General features: G+C 41.9%; 1 long non-coding RNA gene across 1 annotated transcript; it reads right to left on the reverse strand.

The window, feature by feature from the left end:
* Positions 1-16,696: 16,696 nt before the first annotated feature.
* LOC124700553 lies at positions 16,697-19,693 on the reverse strand. The gene is made up of 3 exons (XR_007001770.1): positions 19,621-19,693; positions 19,081-19,185; positions 16,697-16,967 (listed from the first exon to the last, which is right to left on the reverse strand). It is a non-coding gene; the product is annotated as an uncharacterized LOC124700553 (long non-coding RNA).
* Between the last annotated feature and the right edge of the window lie 6,630 nt (positions 19,694-26,323).

Genomic DNA, 26,323 nt, shown 5'->3' on the forward strand with positions numbered 1-26,323 from the left:
GCGGCCCCATGGCGAACGCCGCCGGCGCGACTGGCCGGCTGCTGCCGGCCTCGTGGTCGTTGGCGGACGGCTCGAACTCCCGCTTCGGGGCCATGGCGGCACAGAAGCTTCGAGCTCGTGCGTGCGGCCGGAGTGGAGAGTGGGGACTGGATAGGGACAGTACCTCTCCCCAGTCCACATTTAATAGGACTGGGGCACCGACAGGTGGGCCAGCCACGCGGACCAGGCGGACACGCGAGGACGCCGCGTGCCATCCACGGCCACGCAAACCCGGCCCAGATTTGGGCCGAGTATGCGTCGTTCCGGACGCTGCGGCCATCCGCTTTTGCGGTGCGTCCCCGCGTTGGGTCGCGATTTTGTTCGGCTGGACCCATCCGGACACGCGGACGCGGGATGGGTCGCCCGGTTGGAGATGCCCTAAGGATGCAATGACAGCTTAGAGCACAGACGGAGACGGTCGCCGTAGCGGCACGCACTTGCTGCATCCATATTCGTGTCAGGTGTCACAGGCTCACGGCTTGTGCGTAACTGGGTTAGACCACACTAGTTCTCAACCCGTTCGGCATCCGAACGGGCTAGAATTACATGACAATGTAGAGTCACTTGCAAATGAATTTTTACTAGATTTAGAAGTGCGCCTTGGCGCACGATCCCGTGGGACTCGCTCCAATTTACATTGTGTATGACGATGATAAAAATAAGTGAAGGTACATCAAAAGCAACATCTACGTAAGCTGTATATGTGCATTTTTACAACATGATCTTTAGAGGCCACAGAAATTGTAGACCTAATAGGTACCTGTGAGAAATCATAGTCCTTGGAGATCAATTTATATATATCCAGAAACCAAACATTGCCCTTATCAAGCTTCAACCACCAACTGTTTGGTTACATTGTTGTAATTGCTAATTTAATGGACATGATTTCTTAGTAATCCAGATCCAATTTAACATGTATTTGCCCTTATCAAGCTTCAACCACCAACTGTTTGGTTACATTGTTGTAATTGCTAATTTAATGGACATGATTTCTCAGTAATCCAGATCCAATTTAACATGTATATGGATAAGACAATTCCATCTTCTACAGAAAATAGTAATAAACTTAAGATTCTTTTTGCAACTCTGATGTCGACAACTTATACCAAGAGCCAGATTTGCAACATGGGGCGTGAATCTTCTTAAGCTCCAACCATCTCAAGTAGCACTGAGGAGTTCCGATTGAAAAAGCAGTAATATCAGCCCACCCAGGTCAAAAGAAAAATATTTGGACTATAAGTTAGTGTCGGAAGAAAAAAAAGTAAGTATGGAGGGTAAAGTAGGTTTAACTTACGTGTTGCATGATCGGTTCCACACAACAGCTTGGCCACTCCAAGAAGATCAAAGGTTTCCACAACATCTTCCACTCCAATAGGTTGATACCGCAGATTAAAGTTATCAGTCTCGAAACAACATAACAAAATTAAAATGGGATGAAGCTAATAAATGATAAGTGTAAGCAAAAAATCAGAAGTAAGCATTACCACTTCTGAGAAATGCATTCGCGGGCGCTTCATCAAGACAAACCAGGCCATCAAATTTCCTAGCAATGACCTATCTACCAGTTACAAAATCATCGGCGCCTTACTACCATTCCAAGCATATGAGCATGGTTATACAACATATAACTACCATGCCTTGTTTTTGCTCCCAGGGTTGTTTCCTCTTTCTAATCTCAACATAGACACCGACCAATTCTTCAACTGTGGCTGGATGTACTTCCTTGAATAGCTTATGTATGCAAGCAGCATGGGCATGTTAAACACCTGGTGCTCCAATACCTAGATATTATCATGAATATAGATGTAATAATAAATTGGCTCATCTAGGGAATTTGTTATACTCTTGCACTGCTGGTAATGTCTTCACTGTTGGCAATTTCATGATTTACGGAGTACTTTATTAAACTCTTGCACTGTTGGCAATTTGTTAAAGCTTCAGGTATAAAATCTGAGATGGGGATTTTACTTATGGATTTCCTGCATACTCGATTAATTTCTGTAATAGGAGACTATAAAACCAAAAGTGTGAAGGAATTATTCAGAATAAACGAAGGAAAACATTCAGAAAAGGAGAGAGTGGAAAGTAAAGCAAAACCGTAGCGTGTCATGTTTGATACTTGTTCTAGACTGCAGGTACAGATCAAATATATGATACGGTTACCTGTTTTTTGAAAGGGAACAAAATACTGTTTGAAAAGGTGATGCTATTTTGTGGTAAAAGATAAGTATGAAGGTAAAGCATCTGAATCTATAACAATCACCATTGCATAATTAGACAATCATAACATCATTGATACGGTGTTTATATATCAGTGTAGAAGCAAAAGTAGTGTCGTGAACTCGTGATAAAGACTGTACAAACTGGAAAGTACATAACCAAAAGAAACATGATAAAGGAATCCCAGAAAATAGCACACGGCGTCATATTGGTTCACTATTTTTTGTCCAAGATGTTTTGATATATAGAGACCAACCTCCAACGGTCATCACTGTTCTCTGTCAATTAATTATAGGTGTACAGACTGTATCTTTGGTGTCACCGCTATGTGCAATCAAGAAGGTTAGTCGCTTTTCCATATCAAAAGTGTTACGCCAAGTACATGTCATCACATGAAAATAATGAGAAAATTTCAAGGATACACAAATATTAAGAAACGCCCTCTGGAGATGCAAATTTTCTCAAAACCATGATATCAAAATTGTACCATATACTACGGATTTAAGGCAAGCATTCATGCCATGGCCTCGTTTTGAAGATGTCTAATTCAAGCAATTAGAATTATTTTTATTACCAGACTAACCAGAGCACTATTTTTCCTAGGCTGTAAAGCAACACAAGGTAAATGTACTCTTTGTACCAGCATGAACTAACAAAATAGACACAAGCAGAGGCAAATAATCATCGATTATAACTAAGGAGGCAAGCAATCAAGACCGTGATATATGTATCTCACTGTTAATAAAAAGGTAACTTTGCATATCTGACAATACTTGAACCCTGTCAGCCGTTCCAGCTTTTATTGGCTACTACTAATTAGAATACAATATCTGAATAAAACAATATATATAATTAAGTGGCTAATTTTCAAAATAACTCTCTCTCACTAAGAATAATATGTGCCACGAGCAGCGCCACACTCGAGAACTCGAAACCAGCAGCATGGGACTAAGATAGCCGTCCGTTATTACAGCTTACATGCAGGTGTAAGCACTGTGGTTTCCGGCTGCGACATTCTAGAATCATACTATTAGTGAGAGATGTATAGCTCTACCAAATTATTACAGGCATTAGCAAAGAATTCTCATTTTTTAGTAGTCCATAAATCAGCTGGTCACTGATGGTTCTACTTAGCTAGGGGTTACATCCTCAAACAAAATGGAGAAGCAACACTCGGAACCAAAATCAAGAAATGGATTGGTAATTATGTGGTAACGCAAGCAAAAAATAGATGGTACTGAAATCAATGGGATTAAATTACTTCGAAAAAGTAGAAACCTACACTAAACTGGGATCATGCTTTCTAGTATAGAATACTCGGAACCAAAAGCACTTAAATGGAAAAGAACATAGAAGACATCAGATATGGCGAAGCAAGTGTTAGGAGGCATGGATCTGACAGTGCAACCAAATATTCAGATTAAGAATTGTAGGCCAATGGTAACTATAACCACTGCATTTCCTTCTAATTTTGTGCCCACCATGTGCAGCACGAAAGGCCCATCCTCTTGCCACCATCCTACCCTGCAAAGAGAAACATAGAACTTCCTATATCTCCAAAGAGTGGCCATAATTTATCTTAGTTGCACGATGGTGGCGTGCAACTAAGATAAATTATGGCCACTCTTTGGAGATATAGGGATGATGCAAAATATGTGGTGAAACAAAGGATTAGTACCTGGCGAAATATGGTACTCAGGGCAGGAGGAGGGGAGACAGGGCCTGGGAGGAGATACAACAATAACAGGACAACTTTGTAATTGTAATCTTGGTCTTTGAAATAGTATTATTTCGTTCATAGATGAGAACTTTAAAATTAATCCTATGGTCTGAATGTTGTAACTAAGAAAAGGCTCAAAGGGATTTACTCAATTACAAAGAAGAATGCAGGAAAATTAAAAATTGTGTTAAGTGTGCATGAGCTGGTAACAATGTTTGCATCTCTAATTTCGAATCAAAACATAAATATTGCCATTAAACAAAGGACACATGCAACAAAAAAAACAGAGGTAGCTAGCTGCTCATAAGTCATAACCACAACATATGCCTATGCTTTGCATACTACTTACCATCCAATAACAGAAGTAACAAAAGACTTACATTTCTAGCTTAGAGCAATCAGCAGGATTTGAAGTGAACAATAAGATGACCCAAATCAGTTGCAGCACACAATTCTTTTATCGAAAGTCAAGGGAACCGAAAAGATAAGGAGCAAGCATAAAACAACACAAAACAAAGTTGCTGTGATATTACCATAATATCTGGCCTTTGTTTTCAGAGTTTAGAGTAAATCTGAAAGACAAAGCATAGGCTGATGTTTTATCGTGTAGTATTGGCAGCCAAATTTCTTCTTACTAAGCTCGTCTTAGCTATGATATTTAAGTATCTTCTACACGAACTATTCATATACTTGAAAGCTTGCATCACTTTAGCATTTTCCCGGGGACATGATAAATAGAAGGAATCAATATCTGGATATTTCATTGATAGAAAGCATGGTCCGCCTGAGAGGAAATATCATGGGTTTTAATTCACTGGTTGTATCTAAATCAGATAGGAAATATCAGTCAATTGTGCCTTGTCATTGTTCAAAAATATGGCAATGAAAAAACCGGCATACGCCTGATACCATATTATATGACACAAGCATAGTAATAACGGCATAAACTTCTTAGTTGCAAGTTAGATTAAATGTTCTGATAATTTAAAACATCAAGGCCTATTGCATTCATTGTTTACTCACATAATCATACTTTCCTGTATAAACAAAATGCATTACATATATCTGAAAATAAATTCAAATAGATAAAAATGAATTGGCCAAAGAAACTTGGCTCGTCTGATAAATGCGTTGCAGTTCACTTTTGCTCTTTTCTTCAAAACTAAAACATGTACCTCATCTTATTTCCTCCTTAGTACAGAACCCTAGCCCTGAAACATCCAACAAGAAAAAATACACATATAGTTCAAGCTTCACAAGGACATGACTAAAAAAAGTTCAGACTATTTGTGCTGCAACCTCGTGAGAAACCTCAACTAAATTCAGATTATTACCTGTAGACCATCAAGATTAGGGCCTAATCTTCTGTAGAATTTCATCATCATCTTCTTCTTCTTTGACAACACACCTAAACCAAAAGAATAGTGAGAAATGACAACCCTGCACAAAAATGTTAGGGCCTAATCTATGTCTTTGCTCCTATCTGTTACGCGGCAAGCCATTGTTGCAATTCTCCATCCCGAGTTTCTCCAGCAAGATGGGATCCAGGGAGAGAGAACCTGGGAGGAGGGCCATTGTTCTGTTGCTGGCTGGCATCCTTGGTCACAATGAAGAGGTGGAGGAGGCTAGGCAGTCCAGCAAAACACATCGGAGGTGCAGAACGGGCTGAGAATCACCAGCTGTCCTCCGGGGATGGCACGATGCGCGGCACTGCGCTGCGCCTGCCGGCCACCAGCCGCTCCTCCAGCGACGGCGGCACTTCAAAGCGCTAATATTGTAATGGTTAAGCACACCTAGCACAAAAACAAATCGACATAATCATGGAAATGAGATTTTCTCAAGGCATAGCTAACAAACCAATAATACCAACTCAACAGACAACATAGCAGAGAGTGATGTAAAACTGCAGTAAAATGGTAAGCAATAATCCTAGTGAAATAACATGAAGTAGATGATTCTTATAGATGGTAAGAACAAGCACATACATTTTTTCCTTGGTCTTTGTCCGCACTTGAATAGAACAACAAAGATACGTCAAATAAGTGTCATTGGCATGTTACAGTAACAGGAGACAAAATAAGAAACACCTTACCTGCATACACCAATTTATAGGGCAGAGAGAAATGCATGTTGTATTGCAAACCAACAAAAACTAAACCACCTCTTCTACAATATCTTCCCTGCATACACCAATTTATAGGACAGAGAGAAACGCCCAGGTAAGGTGGAGTTGGGAACATCCTACAAATAATGAAGTGATCAAGGGACGATGGCTGAAGCAAATGGGAGGAAAGCCATGATACCTTGGTATTGGTCAAATGATCCTCAGCAGTTGGCCCCAAGCCCCCAACACAAGCGGAGTGACAACGGACAACATCTACTCCTCATTGTCAGTCTCCAGGGCGTAGGCGTCACAACATGAATGCCACGGCAGCGCCAGCAGCTACTCCTCTTTCTCATCCATCTCTGCGGTCTAGGTGACGACGCGCAATGGCCCATCGAATGTTGAAAAATGAAACAACAATCTTATTAGCTACAATAATTAATCTCCATATTTTAGCAAACTATTAAAGTCAACGTGTAGGCATTAACAAAAGGATCTGGTATGCAACAATTAAGGTAGTCACCACCAAAAGTTTGAGCTCAATTAACTTGTAGATCAAACCATTAGTGGGTATCAGAAATAGTATAATAACTAATTTAGGTTCCTAATAAATGTAGGCAAAGAGATTGTTGAACCTGTACTGAATCCAATAACGTCTTCATCTTTCCTCAGTGAAAAGATCAATAGAGGGAAAACCTGCCTGGACTTTTGTCGAATACCTTGTTGGCATATCTAAATAGAATCTACAGAAACAAAAACAATTTCAGGGATTAAAGAGAGAGAGAGAGGGGGGTAAGAGAAAGAGGACCGACCTGGAGAGGCTGGAGGTTGAGGACGACATCAATCTCGCGTCCTACTGCCATCCTCCTGTCGCCCCCTTCTTCTCCCATGTGCAGCTGAAATGTAGGGATGGAGGAGGTGGAGCCTGGCCGGCACCTCCTCAGCCATGGCTCCCTTCCCTTCGCCTCTCCTAGTTTGGTGCCCTCCCTTCGCTCTCCCTGTACTATCCATGGAGGGGACCAGCAAATAGGGGGAGCAGGAGAAGGGGCCGAAATCTTAGGGGATTGGGGGAGAGACGAGGACGAGGAGAACGAGGGGATTTGGAAGAGAGGCCGTGCGCGTGGGGCAGGTAGAGGCGGCTAGGGTTTTGCTGCGTGGACGTCAACCGCCTGGCAGCACCCTCCTCGCGCGCCTCATTGTCGCGTGCAGTGAGCACGGCGGCGGCAGCCAAGTGGAGGAGGCGAGGATGAGGGAAGGGGAGGAGAAGGGACAGGGGCGACTGCGAGGATAGGTTAGACTGGTGGCTAGCTTTTTTTCCTTTTCTTTTCCTCCCTCGAGCCAATTCTCATCTAACACGTGGCCCAGTCCTGGAGAAGAGGAAGCGAGCGCGCGACCAACCCTTCCGTGCCTGGTGGCTTGCGTGGATAGCCTCTCCATGCCCCATGAGGGTGTAGCAATTATACCTTTAGATTTCTCATGATCATGACACCAAGAAGGTGTTGGCTTTGCGAATGATAACGCATTTCCATATCCGACTCCTTTATTGGTAGATATACGCATGTCAATACCGTAGTTTTTACAAATATACAATGAAATGTGTGGTAGAAGAGGTGCTTGCCGCACTTGGTACGTTGAGTGAACTCTTCCTCTCTTTTTTGACATGAGTGAACTCTACCTAGTATAGCTTTCAAATGGTGCTTGGAAGACAGCAATAAGAAAGTTATAAAATTCAAGAGGCTTGTAAAACTTCAGAAAAATACCATATATAGTATGATACTTCCTTTCCAAACACAAATTCCCCATCTACGAAAGCTAAAAAATCGCCCTATGTTGTGGCGAGATAGGATGAATTACACGTCACCAACTCCGCTGTTTTGACGTGTGGATCTGAACTGAAGAAGATGTATTAGGCATTGCATAAAAAATATATTTAGAATTTAACTTTTCTATCTTTTTTTGCAGGCTGATACGAATGTATTGTTAAAAAAATTGAAAACCTCGTCAATTATTGGGATGCATAGAGTCCAGTATGTAATATTACCCTAGTTCATCTAACTATGGACCAAGTATTGTGTTTTCCTTCTACAGTGGAGAGAAGGAGAATCTTAATGACTACATACCATGTGTTTATTTAAAGCTTTTTTCTTCTAGAGATGGTGATCCAGAGCTAACGATCGTTCGACATCTAGCAGGGTGGGCATAATGAGAAGGCTCAACATGTATTTGTGTCCTCTCTTCAAAACTTATGGTATGGACATGTACCTGTAGTGCGACGTATACTTCAGCTAATGCAAATAGATGCATGCTACAGCTAAGGCAGCACCATTAATCATCCCGTTTGGTAGATATCATAATATGCATGTACTACGTAGATTCCCATCTTACTACCGTCGCGACGCAGCTTGCCGAGCTGAGGTGCCCATTTACGTCGCCTCAAACTTGGCAATGACGTCGAGTAAGCTAGAGCTAGTGAGGCTTCGGAATTTCTCCTCACCATGGCCTAGTTGTTCGTGGCTTTGCCGTCTGGCGAAATACCATCCCATGGCGTTAGCAATTTTAAGAAAAAAACACAATCTGATCTGCAGCTGCTTGTCTCTGCAACAATGGCATCCTGGTGACGCTAGATTATCCATGAGAAGTTGGAAACAAATACCTACCTATGGTCTTGTGAGGCCTAGGAATTTCTCCACACCATGGCCGAGGCGTTCATGCCTTTGACGGCCTGCCAAATAGCATTCCATGGCGTTAGCAATTTTGAGAAAAAAAAGTTCAATCTGATCGGCAGCCGCTAGTTAGCCACAACGCTTATGGTGGACGACGCTCCAGTATCTATCAAAAATCACAATTGGAACCCCATCTGCTCTGGATTATCCGTCAGAAGCAAATATCTACAAATGGCCTTGTGTAACTAATCGTTTCCTAGATCCTAGTATCTACTTGTCTCCTTGATTTTTTCTAGATCCAATAAACTTGAAGAGTTTGTTCTAGATACGCCATGTATAAAGACCCACAACATGTACGGTTCGTAACTGCTCGTAAGAGTCCCATAGGAAAACTTCCGATCCATAATTATTTAATCTTGACCGTATAAATTAAATCGTGAGGTTACTTTTTGATAATTTCTAGGATTACCATGGTGGCTCCTAGGGAGTCTCCAATTAGTAAATATAAGATCTTCAGTATGTATATGGACTGAGAATTAGCATGTACAGTTGCGTCAAAGTATGAATTCCTAAGGCAAGCAGTTAAAATGTTAAATGCAGAAATATATTTGAAAACAGACTTACCGATGTTAATTAACTTAGTCTTCACTATTCTATTAGTACTACTGTTTATTAAACTTTCTAAAATATTTATTTATGATTTTTTAAGAAAGAAAATGTTTCTATTTATATTTTGGGTTATTTAAAGTATACCGTATGTTCTTGCGTTCTAATCCAAAGAAAATATTTGTAACAATTCAAAAAAAACTGTGGATACAAAATGCACGCGCACTCATGTATTCTCTTTTTCATTGGCTTATTCATGTAGCCACATTATGGGATACTTGAATTTGTAATACTCTCAATATTTGAAAAACTTTTTAATAAATAAAGTCGTGTGCATTAGTTTGATGCAGAGGCTGGGGTGTTGTCCCCCATTTCGAAAAAAAGTTAAGTGTCGCTCCCCCTTTCCTACCACCGTCGATGAATGGTCCACCAGCTCACTTCCTCCCCGAGCGCTAGCCTCAATTACTGGCTCCTCCTGGAGCTTCCTCCGTTACCTCACACTGGCGGCATGCCCTGCTCTTCTCCGAAGCTCGCCGTCGATTCCGTTTAGCGAAGAGCATGAGGAGGCTCCTAAGACCAGGGATAAGTCACCGGAGAGGAGGAGGCTGGAGGCAGGCACCTAGACTAAGCTCTATGCGCTAACGCAGGCGAAGGGGTCGGGATGATCTCGTATCCATCGGATCCACGACCACGACCACTCCACCATGCATTCGATGGCTTGCATCGGCCTTTGATCCGCCGTCCATGTTGTCCTCCCCGCCGCCAAAAAGTCCGCGAATGAGCTTTCCTCATCACGTAAGTTCTTCCACGTCGCCGAGCGCCGACCATGCCAGCATCATGCTGGTCGGGCTTACCGCTGACGAACGCGTGATATCCCGCTTTTTCGGCTCCAAGTTCATCGGCCATACCGTCTACAACGCACCCCTCCCCATATCTAGGCTCACGCTTCGCCTCGCCAACAAGGCACAAGTCTATCTCTGTCGGCCTTCTCGGCGTATGTGCGTCGCTCCTCTGCTACACTACCATCAAATGCACCTCTTGTTTGTCTGCCATTTTTGCAAACCATCTGGTTTCACTTATAGGAACTAAAACTGATGTTTGTGGTCCATCTCACTGTTTTATCTCCCAAGCTCATGACTCTTCTTTTACAGGTTATCACTTTTACCCTCGAGTATCAAATCTTGAAGGCCATTAATGACAAATTCATGTGGGGAACGTATCTACTCTATTCTCCATCTAAATGCTACCTAATGCTATCAGAGATCTTACCGAGGTTTATATGACACAAAATGTTGTAAACACTAACCAGCAACCAGTTTCCGTACCAATCTTTGTCTTTTCAGTACAATAATACAGGGTACATGCCGTAACAATACATCACTTCTATCTGTGCCATACTACCATCACTAATGCCCCCTCAAAGCCATGATATTACACTCTCTTCTTCCTACATATTCTTGTTCGATTAGAATTGGCTTTGCTAGTACAGGGATGAGTTGCCATGTTTAAAAAGTAATTGACATTTCAAAGTTGTCATGCAATGCCATGTAAATAATAAAGTTCCAGGGTTTGGTGCTTTGTCACTTATTGCAGCAGGGAAAAACTCAAATAGCACAAGTACCATGTAAATGACAAATAGATCACCCAATGTAATAATAAATATCAACATGCTAAATTCCATTTAACTCAAGCAGCTACACCTACGCCTGTATATAATTGAAATAAAAGTAGGCTTGGTATCCTCTATTTGCAGTTCACCATGGGGAGCTTTCCACAATAGCAATTTGCAGTTCATTAAATCACCATTGCCATTATGTCATCATGTGAAACTGCTCGTAGGAAGTAAGTCCTCAAACTGTCATATGTTCTAAATTCCTTCTATTTGTGTAAATTCCTTCTATTTGCAGTTCATTTAGACAGCAGCACGGCATCAGTTGCAGGGCCCGAACCACGAATTGGCTCGAGTTGAACTGTATGACGGTGACGGCTATCAACGTCCCTCGCTCGCTGCGGAAAGAAAACCGGCGGAATCGACATTCACTATAAATGACGGCTATCAACGTCCCTCGCTCGCTGCGGAAAGAAAACCGGCGGAATCGACATTCACTATAAACAATTCGTTATTCCATAACGATTTTAGTTCGTCGGCGAATGTGCAAAATTCGTCACGGAGACCTCGTACATATGGTTTGGCAAACCGTGGCGAACCTCGCGTCACAGATGGACTGGATGACGGTTAGGGAGGCGCGTCACAGATCCATGACGGCAGTGCCCAAACCCGAAGCCCACCCGGCCCGGTCCGTCGTGACGGACATATTCGTCATAGCACCGATCCCCTCTGCCCGCGACCATTGTGTCAGGCTGTCAGGTCAATGATTAACATGTCAGTCTAGTCGGGTGACCGTCGTTTTTGTCGTCTCGCGAGGATCCCATGACCCAGCTTCCTGCGCGTGCACTAATAAAGTGCAGACATGTGGCCCAATGAAAGAGCATCCACGTGGACCAATAAAAATTTGCATAGCTGCAACCTGCCACCGTACATGATGTCCATCCAGCTTTTGACACGTGCACCGACGTGGACGTATCGCAACACGACACATGGCACATGTGGAAGGTGCCACGTGGCACACCTCAAATGGGCCATCTATGGCCCATTGGCCCAACTTGGCTATGATTTCCAAGGATCATGTTACTGCCTTAACTGCTATAGGTTAAGCCAGCCCATAAAAGGCGGGCCATGATGTTGTCGATTGTTATTGGGTCGTCTACATGCCACCAAGAAAGGCCTATCGTTATTCTTGGCTATGATTTCCAAGGCCCATGTTATGGCCTTACTGCTATAGGTTAAGCCAGCCCATAACAGGCAGCCCATGATGTTGTCGATCATTATTGGGCTATCTATAGGCCGCCAAGAAAGGTCTTTTATTCTTTTTGTTGGGCCCGTTATAACATCATGCGTCCACTTACAATGAGGCCCAAGCAAGGATTCCAGGGTTTACGGGTCCAAGTATGAGCTTGTACAGGCTAGTGGCCTGCCAGACATATAGCACCTGTTAAGGCCCAGATAAAAAAGTACTGGGCTAAATTTGTTTCAATGCATCCGACAATGGCTCAGTGGGCTTTACTTGACACCGTTACGGCCTAGCTGTCAAAACGAAACATATGACATAATTACAAGTATAATTACATGCACATAATTTAATCATAAAGCACCATTGGCCCTATCTAAAACTGCCTATTGTGATGGACCATGGTAGCGCCAGTCCGCACATCGAAATAACAGTTATCTGACACCAGCGAAAATATAACAGTTCAATTCTTGACCATGGCACTACGATCAACATGTTTCTGAGTTCAAATCGCTAGCTTTGCTGCTGTATAAATTTACTCAACGTATCAATTCTTCTTTCCATGTCTGCTCGCTTTTTTTCTGCTTCTTTTTTTCTGCTTCTTGTACCTGGCTGGTCAGCTCAACCATTTGATCATGATAGTTCTTAACAACATCTTGTAGCTTTGCACTACCCCTCTTCTCTCTCTAGTTCTGCAGCCAGATTCCTTATTTTCGATCCATAAGGAATAATAAGTTCCACATTTCGAAGAAAGCCGAGGTTTTGTCTGTGTTTTTTGAGAGGACCTCGAATAAAACCTGGATCTCAGTCTTGCGTCCTCCATCTGCCGTAGGTATAGTTAGCTGCTTTTCCATCTCAGCCTTCATTTGCAATGAAGCAAACAGGTTACCACATATACCAAGATACAACAACGTAAAAAAGTTACCCTATGAAAGCTAACTTATGATTGCATCTTTTACAGCGGAGGAGAAGCCAATTTTCCGGCCGAAGTGACATTCCTTGAATATATCCAGAGGAGTGGGTTCTTTACCTTTGTACTTGTCTCCCTGAAATCAAACACATACATAAAGCTAATTTACAGGTTCTATGGGGATCTGGTCACAAAGTTTCATATAATTTTTGCTTCTCATGTGGATAACTATCAACAGTACTACACTGCAAAGCATCAAGCCTGTAGAGATAACGTACATATTTGCAAGGAAGCAATGATGTGAACGGAAGTTCACACAAATAGGTACCGATTAAACAGGAGTTTAGTTTAATGAAAACATGTACATCATAGTATTAAACCAAGAACTTGATACAGTAACAAAGAACGGTCATATAAATGAGCACATGCACTAAGCGAAATGAAAATAAAAATGGCCACCAAAACTATAAACATCCATCACTTCTTACCAAATTTTGCAAGTGCACTTCGTAGCTCCGTGACCTAGTTGATTGATGGTATTGAACCTTAGAATGATTTTTTTTGGTAGCACATATCTTCTGCAGGAATTGTAGAATTAGTAACGTGTACATTACAATGTACAAGGCAAAAACTTTGAGTTCAGAAAGGAACTGACTACCATTTTGGGATGCCTCCAGTTGTCTACTAGCGCCTTCCACTCATCGTTATTCATCGTTGAAACTGGACTTTCTTTTGGCACGTCATTTGGATCTATGTCAAAGTACTTTTTAAGGAGGTACCAACATTGCCGATGGCCTTTTTAAAGAAGGTTTGTACAATGCTTTTTCACTGGTGAGAATTTTATGTCCATCTTACCACTTTCCTAGTGACATGAAAGAGCATGGATAAACGAATGATAGACTCCCAAAATTAGCAGCTTCAAATAAAAATTACAGGTGGTGCAGAGGCCGTACTTACCGCAACTTTATCGTAATAGTTACGGAGAAGCCTAGCGCCCCCTTGTACTTACTCCAATGCAAACGAACAAGCACGAATTTCCTGACTGCCTTGTTGCATTCAGTCGCAATGTTTGCAGCAATTTGAGCTGATACGGGCCTGGTCTTCCCTTTTGGAATGACGGCAAGAAGTGTGGCATCTGGAGATCCTGACAACCTGCTGGGTCCTTTTCCCACATTTTCTACAATTTTCAGAACATCATCTCCTTCGACATCTGGATCAACATATAAAATACCACTATTTAGTATATCACAGTATAAAGGTGTTACTCCTGGAGGAAACAAACAAATAAATACATGAAACATGCCTTCAACCACATTTTCAACCTGAGTTGAACTACCCGAGACTTCAATATCCATAAGGATATGTGCAGTAGGATCATTAAATGTGCTATAGTCTAGAAAGAAGAAGTCAACAAAAAGGCCATTGTGCATCTAACCAAAATGCAAGTAAGAAATTGGTATTAGAACTTACCTGGAGCAAAAGAGTGTTTGGATGCAAGGATCTGCATAGCGTTGAGCTAAGATCCATTTTTTGCCATTTATATTCTGGCGAGGCACTTCCGGAACTACTTGTTTCACATTCAACATGTGTTCCCATTGATAATTCTCTGCTGGAACTCGTGCTGGGACAAGTGGAAGCTGGCAGGCCAGGACATAATCTTTCCGTTCCTGGCTGGATTACAGTTGCATCTGAAGGCATTTGGTCAGCCCTCTGATTCTTCCTGGCAGTAGTATTCTTCATACGCTTGTAAGAAACACGATATGGATTGATCAACCAAGTATAACAACATATATGATAAGGAAAGACATAATGGACGAACGAGAACCTTAGCTTTCAAGGTAGCAGGTAAGGTCTTAAGCTTCTCATGAACTAAGGGTTCAAAATATGTATCTCTTTCGTGGGGCGTAGACAGGCTGGTAGAACTGAAAGCTGGCAGACCAGAAGATCTGTTCATTCTTGGCTGGATCATGGTTGCATCTGAAGGCATCCATTTATCCCTCTCATTGTTGCTGGCAGTAGGATTCTCCGTCCCCTTGTAAGAAACCCAATAGGGATTGGTCAAGCAAACATTACAAAAATTAATTTGCATTTGGAATCAAGCAACATACATGATAGGTAGGACAGGATGGACAAACTAGCACCTTAGTTTTTAAGATAGCGGTGAAGGTCTGATACTTCTCGTGAGCTAAGGGTTCAAGATAAGTATATTCTTCGTGCGGCAGAGACGGTCTAGTACAACTGGAAGCTGGCAGCCCAGGAGATGATCTGTCCATTCTTGGTTGGATCATGGTTCCATCTGAAGGCATTCGTTTATCCCTCTCATTGTTGCTGGCAGTAGGATTCGCCGTCCCCTTGTAAGAAACACAATAGGGATTGGTCAAGCAAGCATTACAAATATTAATTTGCATTTGCAATCAAGCAACATATATGATAGGTAGGACAGAATGGACGAACTAGCACCATAGTTTTTAAGATAGCGGTGAAGGACTGATGCTTCTTGTGAGCTAAGGGTTCAAGATAAGTATATTCTTCGTGCGGCAGAGATGGGCTGGTACAACTGGCAGCTGGTAGGCCAGGAGATGATCTGTCCATTCTTGGCTGGATCATGGTTCCATCTGAAGGCTTCCGTTTATCCCTCTCATTGTTGCTCGCAGTAGGATTCTCTATCCCTTTGTAAGAAACAAAATAGGGATTGGTCAAGCAAGCATTACAAAATTAATTTGCATTTGCAATCAAGCAACATATATGATATGTAGGACAGAATGGATAAACTAGCACCTTAGTTTTTAAGACATCGGTGAAGGTCTGATGCTTCTCGTGAGCTAAGGGTTCAAGATACGTATATCCTTCATGCGGCAGAGATGAGCTGCTACAACTGGCAGCTGGCAGGCCAGGAGGCTGGATCATGGTTCCATCTAGAGGCATCTACTTATCGACCCTCTCGGTGTTGATGGCAGTACGTTTCTCCGTCTCCTTGTAAGAAACACAATAAAGATTGATCAAAACAATCATGTCAACAATTAATTGGCGTACTCAATCAAACAACATACATGATACAGCCGAGCTGAAAGGATGAATTAGCACCTTAGCTTTTAAGACATCAGGTGAGGTCGTAAGATTCTTCTGAGGTAATAAGGGTTCCAGATAGCACCCAATTAAAGCGGAACTGCCCCGTAAAAGCCCATTTGGCCCAGGTTGGACAGGCTGAGCTGGGGAGCGCTCGGGACAGCTCGTTGTTTCAGTTTTTACGTGTTTTACACGTACAGAGGGGCGCTCTAATATGTATACTAGATTTATGGTGCGCCTTGGCGCACGATCCCGTGAAACTCATGTATAGACGTGAATAAGGTAATATTTTTTAGCTTTTACAAATCGCTGCGAACGACAGTAAATTGCAAACAGTAAAAAAATAGTGGAACTCGTGCCGATGAACAATCTGTATAAGTACTATAAAAATAGTAGGTTGGAAATAATAATATGTTTCTTAGATATCAGAAAACAGTTTATAGAATGAAATTTGGAGTGATCATCAACATTCTCAAATTCACCAATGTATCGTACGATCAGAAAAGCATCGTCCCTTCATCAGCCTATGTACACAGGTACATCATAGTTGACTTACTTTTCTTTTATAGGTCGGGTCACGCAAAACTTAATCCGAGAAAAGACCAAACATAAATATTTTGACATGGTGATCTCACAGGAAACAAATACACCAGAGATACCCACAGAAGTGGAAGTTGGCACTTGGTAGTCGGTTTGGTGTGTTACTCCAATATTACTACTACCATAATGCCGGTCTTGTAAGGTTCCAAGAATGGAATATCTGCGATTTTATACAACATATGGAAATCTCCTGCAGTATGCAAACCAAATCAGTTAGTGATAACATGCAAGCAGTGATGTATGAAGTTTATGATAACAACAATATTCTGAATATATAGAAAAGAAAATTAAATCTAAGAAGTGGCATGAAGAGAACATCAATAGCACATGTAGTGGTACATGAGAAGTGGCATTTGAAAAACTGAGTACAAAATCAACACTACAATAAGCAGCCTAAGCAACAGTTAGATGGCAAGGAGATTTATGGCTGTCACATGGCGGTAAGTGATACATCTATCCAGAAACCATCACTACATCAGACAGAGAGCAGGGCAAGGGTGTATCGAAAAAGAAGTGTCCGCGTGAATCAACTGTTTGTTGTCCCTGCCTCGCATTCATGCAGCCTAATTTAAGGAATGTTAAAAATGGCAATAGACTATCCAATAGGAAAACATGGATTTCAAGATTAACTCATTGTCAAATAAGAGCTGGTCCATGCTCAAAAACAGGTAAAAAGGAAGAATCCTGAGCATCCCGAGCTCCTTCATGTGAATAAGAACATCCCGAGCTCCTTTATGTACCTTGCTCTCGTTTGAAACTAACGATTCTATATGTCAAAATAAGGTTACATCCTAAAATACAACAAAAAAATAGTGAACCGGGCCAGCTATATTTGTATGCATCAATATCAATTCAAGTGAAATGTGTCTACCACTATATAAGCTCTGCAAGCAGCAAACTTCACCTCAGTACTTATATGACTTTCAAATTCTGAGACAGCAAAGAGTACAAAGAAACTGTTCTTCAACAAACCATGCAAGGCTCAAAGCAAATGATCTAGCACCTCTACTATTTCACTTTAATAAAGTCAAAAACATGAGTACGTTATAACTCAATTTTAAATTCAAAAAAACAGGGTTAGCCATTGAACAATTAATAACAAATTCATGCAATATTTTATTCTTAATGTGAGAGGTATAATGCAACTGGTTTAGTAAAACCACGCATTACCTCTCTACGGAATTATTGTGTTCAAAACTGAGAAACCATAAAGCGGCTCATTAGAACAGAACAAAGGCAATCAAGCTTCCTCAGATGAGTGAACTGTAGGTGTTTTGGCACGTACTCATGTATCCATTTGTGATTTCCCTCAATAAAAATATATGAGAATGCTACAATCGCTTAGGCATCATGACACTGAAATATATACCAGAGCTGAAACTAAAGCCATGACATCACTAACCATTGTTTACAGAAATCTAACACCTGCATCTTAAATTTTAGAAGCCATCTAGAACTTCCTTGATTTAAAGAAATTCAGACCATCTGTAGTCGTAACTGGACAATCATCTGATGTGCAGTGTTTATGCGTCTCAATTTAAACTGAAAAGATAGATGTTTGCGTATTTTTTCTCTCCTATCAATAACCTGAGTGGGCTTCCTTTAACTGCTATTCATAATTAAGAAAGAAAGCTGATTAGAGCCCTAGTAACCTGAGTTGACAACCTACACAAATAGTAATGAAATCACCGCTGGTGACTTCATGTAACAGTGAATAATAAGATACAAAAATCAAAGTAGATGAATGAATGGAAAAGGACCATGCATACCTCATGAAACATTATATACATCATTGTATCAATTCAACATCACTCAGCAATAGAAGTAATAAGCTAAACTGCACAGCTCTACTAATTGTATCATTGTATCATGATTAATGGAAGATGATTCATCTATGCCATAGTATACTGAATTAGCAACCCAGGTCCTATATCAGCGTGGACAATGTTCTAACAAATATATCCTCTTGATCGGTTCAGCCAAGGAACTATGATTATAACCAATTTCCTGAACTCTTTCCACTAAGAAACTTCTCTAAAAAAATTGGGAGGTCATAATGTGCTTTCTTTCATAGATCAAATAGCTACATGTTTCCTTTTACGGGGACGATACTACCTGATAGACTACAGCGCCTCTCGCAAACTGTAAAGGAACAACTGCAATATCACACACGTTGACAGCCTGCAGAACAATTTTGCTGCAAGCTGTAGCCAGCATAAGTAGGAGAAAGAGCGGTGTCCATCACCAACAAACTTACCACAGAAATGCAAGTGAGATTTCTGTAATTAAAGTCGAAACCTTACCATTCTCTTCCAATCATGGATGTTGGACTGTATCCATGGATCGAACAATAAACCTCTATGATATCCAGATCTGATAATTGAGTGCACTCCACCAGGAAACAAAACCTGGTAAATAGTCTTTCAGAATATTGCATCAACAAAAGGAGTTACATGGCATGTCAATAAAAAGAGAGGTCCTACACCAACTTATATCTGTTATCATGCATGTTGTAGAGAATTCAAAGCGTTGCCAGGCAAGCCAACCATCACACATCTTGAATGCAGGGCCTCACAAAGTAACAATTTCCAAAGGTTACACTCGTCAGGCCAACTATTGACAGTATGTGCTGAACCTCTAACTATGCAGAATATTAATATCTTAAATTAATATTAATAAATCTCCATGTATATTTCAATTTTCATGTCAGCATGTGCATTAGCAGATCTAAACTCGACCTGACAACATGTAGGAACCCCGGTCTTCATTTCCTCAAAACATCAATATACACGGTAATATTACATTGATGATATGCACACTGATAGTAAGCACTGTATGAATACCTTGTCGTTTCCAAATCCAAGGCATGTTCCGCATTAGTTGTTGGAGGGCATTAAGCCATCTTGTCTCGCCTGTATGCTCCTGGCATAAAATTTATAGATATGAGCATATTGCCATGAGATTTAAGGTAATAAGTTAGCAGCAGAGGCCAAATTGGTTCATGGGAAGTGTCATGTTGTGCTGCAAAATCAGCCAAACTAAACCACCACATCGAGAGTCTCTACCATGTATACCCAAACCATAGGTCAGACAGAAACATTGTAGGACATTAAATATTGATTTTAAGTGATGAACCTTGAACTATGGAGCAGATTTTCAAATAAAATTAATTTTAGAACTCCATTATATCTCATTTATCATGCTTGCATGTATACTAACATGATTAAACTCTAATAAGGCCTAGCCGCTCACAGGAACTCTGGTGTCATGTGCTGACAACATGAATATACATTGTAACAGTACACAAACGTCTTGTATTGGTACAAGTACAAGCAATGTACATTATCAGTTATATATTCACCACAAATTTCTCTACTGATTAAAAACCTGTAACTGCCCAAAAAAGCTCGAAATTCAACTCATGGATGTAGATGAAGACTAATTGCACAAAAGTCAAATTTGAGAACCATCATGTCTACATAGATAAAGATCATACAGGCTGTATCTATTTTCATAGGACAAAAAACCAATTATTGAGAGAAAAATAATTAGCAATGATCTGAAAAATACACTTAGATAGCACCAAATGAAGAAACAAAGTAGAAGGTTCTATAGTGGCAGTTTGATACCTTACTTTTATGCCATTGTTGCCAAAAGGAATTGTGCATATAGCAGTATGGCACTAAGAAATCAAATCTAGCACATACACTGATCAAGGGTCTAGGAAAGGGGGCTGCGCTAGAAGGATCATGCAGTCAAATAGCATGTCCAATAACATAACAAATGTATTTTTTTATCTTTATTTGATAAATAGAATACTACGCAAAATGTTGGCCTTTCCTGCATGTACCTACTAACCCCTTTGGTTGTACATGTATCCAAAATAAGGCAACCAAATTAAGGCGCAAAACAATATATCAAATAGTTTTTAAATAGTAATGCTCCAGAACATGTATATATTTCATGCTCCATATACTACTGAACCAACTTTTGACACCACAATGAACCAAAGTTGTGAATCCATAATATTTTACCTGCATACAACTCAGGGTAGTAGAGCTATTTGTTGGATATACTGAGGACACGGCTAGGCCTGTAGTTCAACCTATCAAGTTACCAGAACAATGATAGGTTAACTCATCTTTATGTTGTATAATAAATAAGCATACTTATATGAACTCCAGCAATGTGTGATTTTATGAAATGCACAAATAAAATGTATAAATCCTATTCAAGTAACATAGCAGATTGAAGTGAACACCACCCGTTGAACAATCTTATATAAATGGAGATATATATTATGCATTACATAGACTTCGTAAAATAATTCTTATACTTAGAATTACATAGTACTTTAGCACCAAGCCAAGAGTAGTTACAAGAAACCCGGTACTGCAGAATAACCCGATATGAACTGAAACAAATAATTGAGCAGGTCATACAAAAAAAATGAGCCAATCAGATTCATAAGAGACAAATGCCTCAGATCCAGAAACTCAAGAAAATGCTCAATTTCAATTATTTGTTGTGTTCGCCATAGTTGAAAATAACCAGATGCATCATATTCTTACCCGAGGATAACTTGTGCGCAGATGTTCTAAATACACAGCTGGCCCTGCTCTTAACCAGCACAAAAGGTATTGGGAGTATCTGCTGCCACCATAATAAAATTGACTATAATCACATATAAAGCCCCATAACCAAGCAAAAGCACAAAAATGATGTCGTAAAGAAAGGGAGGCTATATACCAACTATTGGTTGAAAGAAGCATACGAACAACCTTCACAAAAAAAAGACAGACAACCAATCTCAGGAAAGAGTGGAGTACCAATTATGTGCACACAAGAAAATCAAAGGAAGTAGTTAAATTAATGGAGCAGAAGTAAGATGAGTTCGACAACAATGGAGACCTAATAGTCTGCTGAAGCACCTTCCCATCAGAATATACATAAAACTTCATCCGAGCTTTGAACTATTATTGAAGATCTGTAAATAAATATTCATGTTATGAATCTCCACCATGTTATGGTCTGTAAGTTCTGAAAACATTGTAGAAATTTAGAGAATATAAGAAAGAAGATGGATACCTTGAGTGCACAAAACGTTTCCACAATAGTCGAAGGGGGGAATCTCTAGAAAACAGAAACTGCACATCAAAGAAAATAATTCGAATTAAAGAGACGTCATAATTGCTTTGTCAGACCATCTTTACACAAAAAATCAGATAATTTCTCACCTTTGGTCAGTTAAATGGACATGTTTGTTTGCTCAATCATTCTTGTGCTCCATGCCTAGCAGAACCAAACAAAAAAGAACAATATGCTGATCGTCAGTGAAATCGGATAGAAGTATCCAACTTAAGCGCATATAAATCTCTGTCCTTAACGTCATGGTACCTTAACTGCAAAACTGCAACCAGCTAGATGCAGCCAAGGTATTACCTATATTAGTCTTAGCTAGGATTTTCATCAAACACTTTGCATGCGCAGGTAAATATAGATCTGGACAAATCAAGATGAGATGTTCTAGGGGCTCTGTCTCTTATCTCAGCCTCGAGGAGAGAGAGAGACGGGGGAGAGGAGAGAAATAACCTGTAGGTCTTTGAAAAAATGAAGAGGCGGACGAGGGCCGGCCGTTTTTCTGTTGGCCGGCGTCTTTCCGGCCAAATCGAAGCCAAGCACCCGCTGAGTTACGTCTCACCCACGATCTGCTGCGGCGGCACGAACTCGACGGCGAGGGGGAGGAGGGCGGCGGTGGAGGCTGAGCCCTCGCATCGGTCTTCATCTTTCCTGCTAGCTTCCACACGTCGAGCCCCATCTCCTCCGGTCAAATCGCCCTGCTGATCGTAGCCTCTCCTTGTTCAAGCCATGGAGAAGATCAGCAGCTGGGAGCGAGGGGCGGCGGTGGCCGAGCAGGATGGGCCTGGGGAGGACACGAAGGGGAGGGGATTGGATGCTTGGGGCTGGGAGGACACGAAGGGGAGAGGATTGGATGCTTGGGGTTGGGCATCAATTGAGTGGACAGGGTGGAGATAGGGTTGGCTGCGGGAGATATTTTTGGGTCGTCCCAATCGCATTAAGACGCGTGTACCGAATCGCTACAACGAAGCGAGCATCGCCCAGCCCAAGCGCGACTGGTGGCATGTCGTGGATAGCCTCTATGTGCTCCATGGGGGTGCCTCTATTATACCTATCCAACTTAAGCGCATATAAATCTCTGTCCTTAACGTCATGGTACCTTAACTGCAAAACTGCAACCAGCTAGATGCAGCCAAGGTATTACCTATATTAGTCTTAGCTAGGATTTTCATCAAACACTTTGCATGCGCAGGTAAATATAGATCTGGACAAATCAAGATGAGATGTTCTAGGGGCTCTGTCTCTTATCTCAGCCTCGAGGAGAGAGAGACGGGGGAGAGGAGAGAAATAACCTGTAGGTCTTTGAAAAAATGAAGAGGCGGACGAGGGCCGGCCGTTTTTCTGTTGGCCGGCGTCTTTCCGGCCAAATCGAAGCCAAGCACCCGCTGAGTTACGTCTCACCCACGATCTGCTGCGGCGGCACGATCTCGACGGCGAGGGGGAGGAGGGCGGCGGTGGAGGCTGAGCCCTCGCATCGGTCTTCATCTTTCCTGCTAGCTTCCACACGTCGAGCCCCATCTCCTCCGGTCAAATCGCCCTGCTGATCGTAGCCTCTCCTTGTTCAAGCCATGGAGAAGATCAGCGAGCTGGGAGCGAGGGCGGCGGTGGCCGAGCGAGGATGGGCCTGGGGAGGACACGAAGGGGAGGGGATTGGATGCTTGGGGCTGGGAGGACACGAAGGGGAGAGGATTGGATGCTTGGGGTTGGGCATCAATTGAGTGGACAGGGTGGAGATAGGGTTGGCTCGGGAGATATTTTTGGGTCGTCCCAATCGCATTAAGACGCGTGTACCGAATCGCTACAACGAAGCGAGCATCGCCCAGCCCAAGCGCGACTGGTGGCATGTCGTGGATAGCCTCTATGTGCTCCATGGGGGTGCCTCTATTATACCTTTAGATACATCATATAAGATCTTACATACTAAATTTATTTTGCCGAAAATATTAGGTATTCATTGCATACCCATGAATAGTGCTAGCTCCGCCCATTACTAGTTGACATAATGGATAATGGAGAACTAGTATGAAAACTAACTTTCTTTTTAGTAGCAGGAGTAATAGCTGCTTGAGGCGAAAAATATGGTCTAGAAGACAAATCCGTACCTTTTCTTGTAGTGGAGGGCATGATAACCTTCTTAGCAGGCTCCTTATTCTTTCCTATGATGATACAAAAATAAGTGCAGCAAGTAAATGATAACAAGTTGTCTTACCAATAAGTCTAGGCTCCCAGGCAATGACGCCAGAAAATGTCTCGATACCCACAAGCATAGGGGATCGCCGGAATATTTGATGGAAAGTATTACCCAAATTTATAGTTCAACTCAAGTGGAACAAAGAATATCAACAAGATCTTAGCAATTGAGACGTCACTCTCAATCACACGTGTATATCAATAAACTCAGAAAGCAAGTGATAATTTTATAAAAGTTGATTCAAAGAAGTAAGAGAAAATGGTAAATAAAAGCAGCCGATTTCCGGTTTTTCACCGGAATAAGTATGTGAAACTTGCAGTCGCGAAAAGCGTAGGCATGAGGCATCAATGGGGTAATGTATGGATGATATTGATCATGTAATGTAATTTAACTAACATAGCATTCATCTCTAATTCAATTGTGTGTAGGTGTGGGATCCAAATATAGTTATGCGTACTAACTAAGAGAATTTGCATAACATCTTTTGTCCTGCTTGCCTATTTTACCGGGGTCAACTTGGAACTACAAGCAATTAAGGTTTACCCTTTTGAATAGACCGGAACAAAGCATTAAGATTCATGAACACACATAATCCTCGAACTATCACATCTTCCCAATGTTTTTCCCTATATGTCACCTTAGGGATTCGCATGGTCAACATAATAACAAGTAATACACTTTGCAGATAAATACCAACCTCATATATATGATAAAGCAATATAGGTTCAATACTAAAATCATGTCACTCGAGCCCTACTAACAAGCATTAAACATAGCAAAGGTGTACCAACACTCATACATAAATATCTTCAAGACGAACACCTAAAATCTCGATACATGTGGTGACCCGGCATACCACTCCATGGTGTAGTATGCAAGTCTAATATAACACCAATGAAACACCATTACACTAGTGTTATATCGCTCAGAGTGGTACAACAAAAAAATATGCGGGTCCAAGGCATGTCTATAGAATTACATACAAACTCTTTACAGAAGATCACATAGCGTCCTACTTTACATTGAGGTAAGACTGCAAATAAACTCCAGAAGAACATCTCGTAATCTAATCTTATCACGAACTCTATTTATAGAGGATTTGATTAGCTACAGAGGCTATGACTAGATGTTAGCTAAATAGGAGCTAGTTTTAGGGATCTAGTCCCTTCTACTTCTAATCTAGGTTTTCTCCATGGTGGGTGTGGTATACGACTCTTATGGCAGGTTCCTGTCCCTTGAAATAGTTGTTGACTCCTTGGTCTTCTAGTTGCACTGCAGATCCTCCTTCGATGCCTCCATATCTAAGCAGGGGATTTAAGGGTGGGATGAGTACGAGCGTACTCGACAAGTTCATTATAGAAAAGAGGTGTTTAATGCACTAGCTACGGTATTAGACTAGAAAGTCTAATTCCAATGCAGGTTTTGTTGCCTGCCAAAACTCACCGGCGAGCAGCGACGAGCAACACGAAGAGCCGGGAGGCTCCCAGAACTGCTGGTGGGCCCTGGTCCCTCAGGCGACGGCCCGCAAAAATCCGGCACACGTCCTGGATATTGCGAGGGCATGCCACCTGACCTATACCTGGTCAGGAAGGTGATGGATTGCTTCAATTAGTTTCCTGCATGGCTGATACGTCCATTTTGCATCACTATTTTATATCATAATTTGCTGTTATTCATTGATATATTTCATATTTAGAGATGATACTTATGTTATTTCATCTATTTTGCATGTTTCATGATCATTGGAGAATTATTCACTGTCGGGGGGAAGACCCCGGGTAGGGCAATGGACGCGGAGCGGCCGGCTTGAGGTCGGCCGGCTCGCGGCAAAGGCCGGCTGAGGAGCAGCCGGCTGGAGCCGTGGCCGGCTGCCTCGGGAGCCGGCTGGCTCTAAGTCCTGGTCGGCCTGGCTGCGGCCTTCGACGCTGTAGCTGGGCCGGCTTCTACAAGCCATATCCGACTGGGGTTTGGGTCTCAGACCGACTCGAGGCTGGCGAGTCTTGCACTGGAAGGAACTGGGTAGGTGGTCCGAGTTCAAAGGTCCACACTGACCTCATCTCCCGTAAAGCACGGGGCACTGTAGAGCAGCAGTGCCACACGCCGGACAGACCATCATGGCGTACGTCGGTCCGTACCGGCCACAGAGCATGATGGCGACAGCGACACCACCTCGCCATACCGCTGACCTGAGCAGGCGGATGGGACGTGCCACTACG

Source organism: Lolium rigidum, chromosome 3 (genome assembly GCF_022539505.1).
Source record: "Lolium rigidum isolate FL_2022 chromosome 3, APGP_CSIRO_Lrig_0.1, whole genome shotgun sequence".
Classification (NCBI taxonomy): domain Eukaryota; kingdom Viridiplantae; phylum Streptophyta; class Magnoliopsida; order Poales; family Poaceae; genus Lolium; species Lolium rigidum.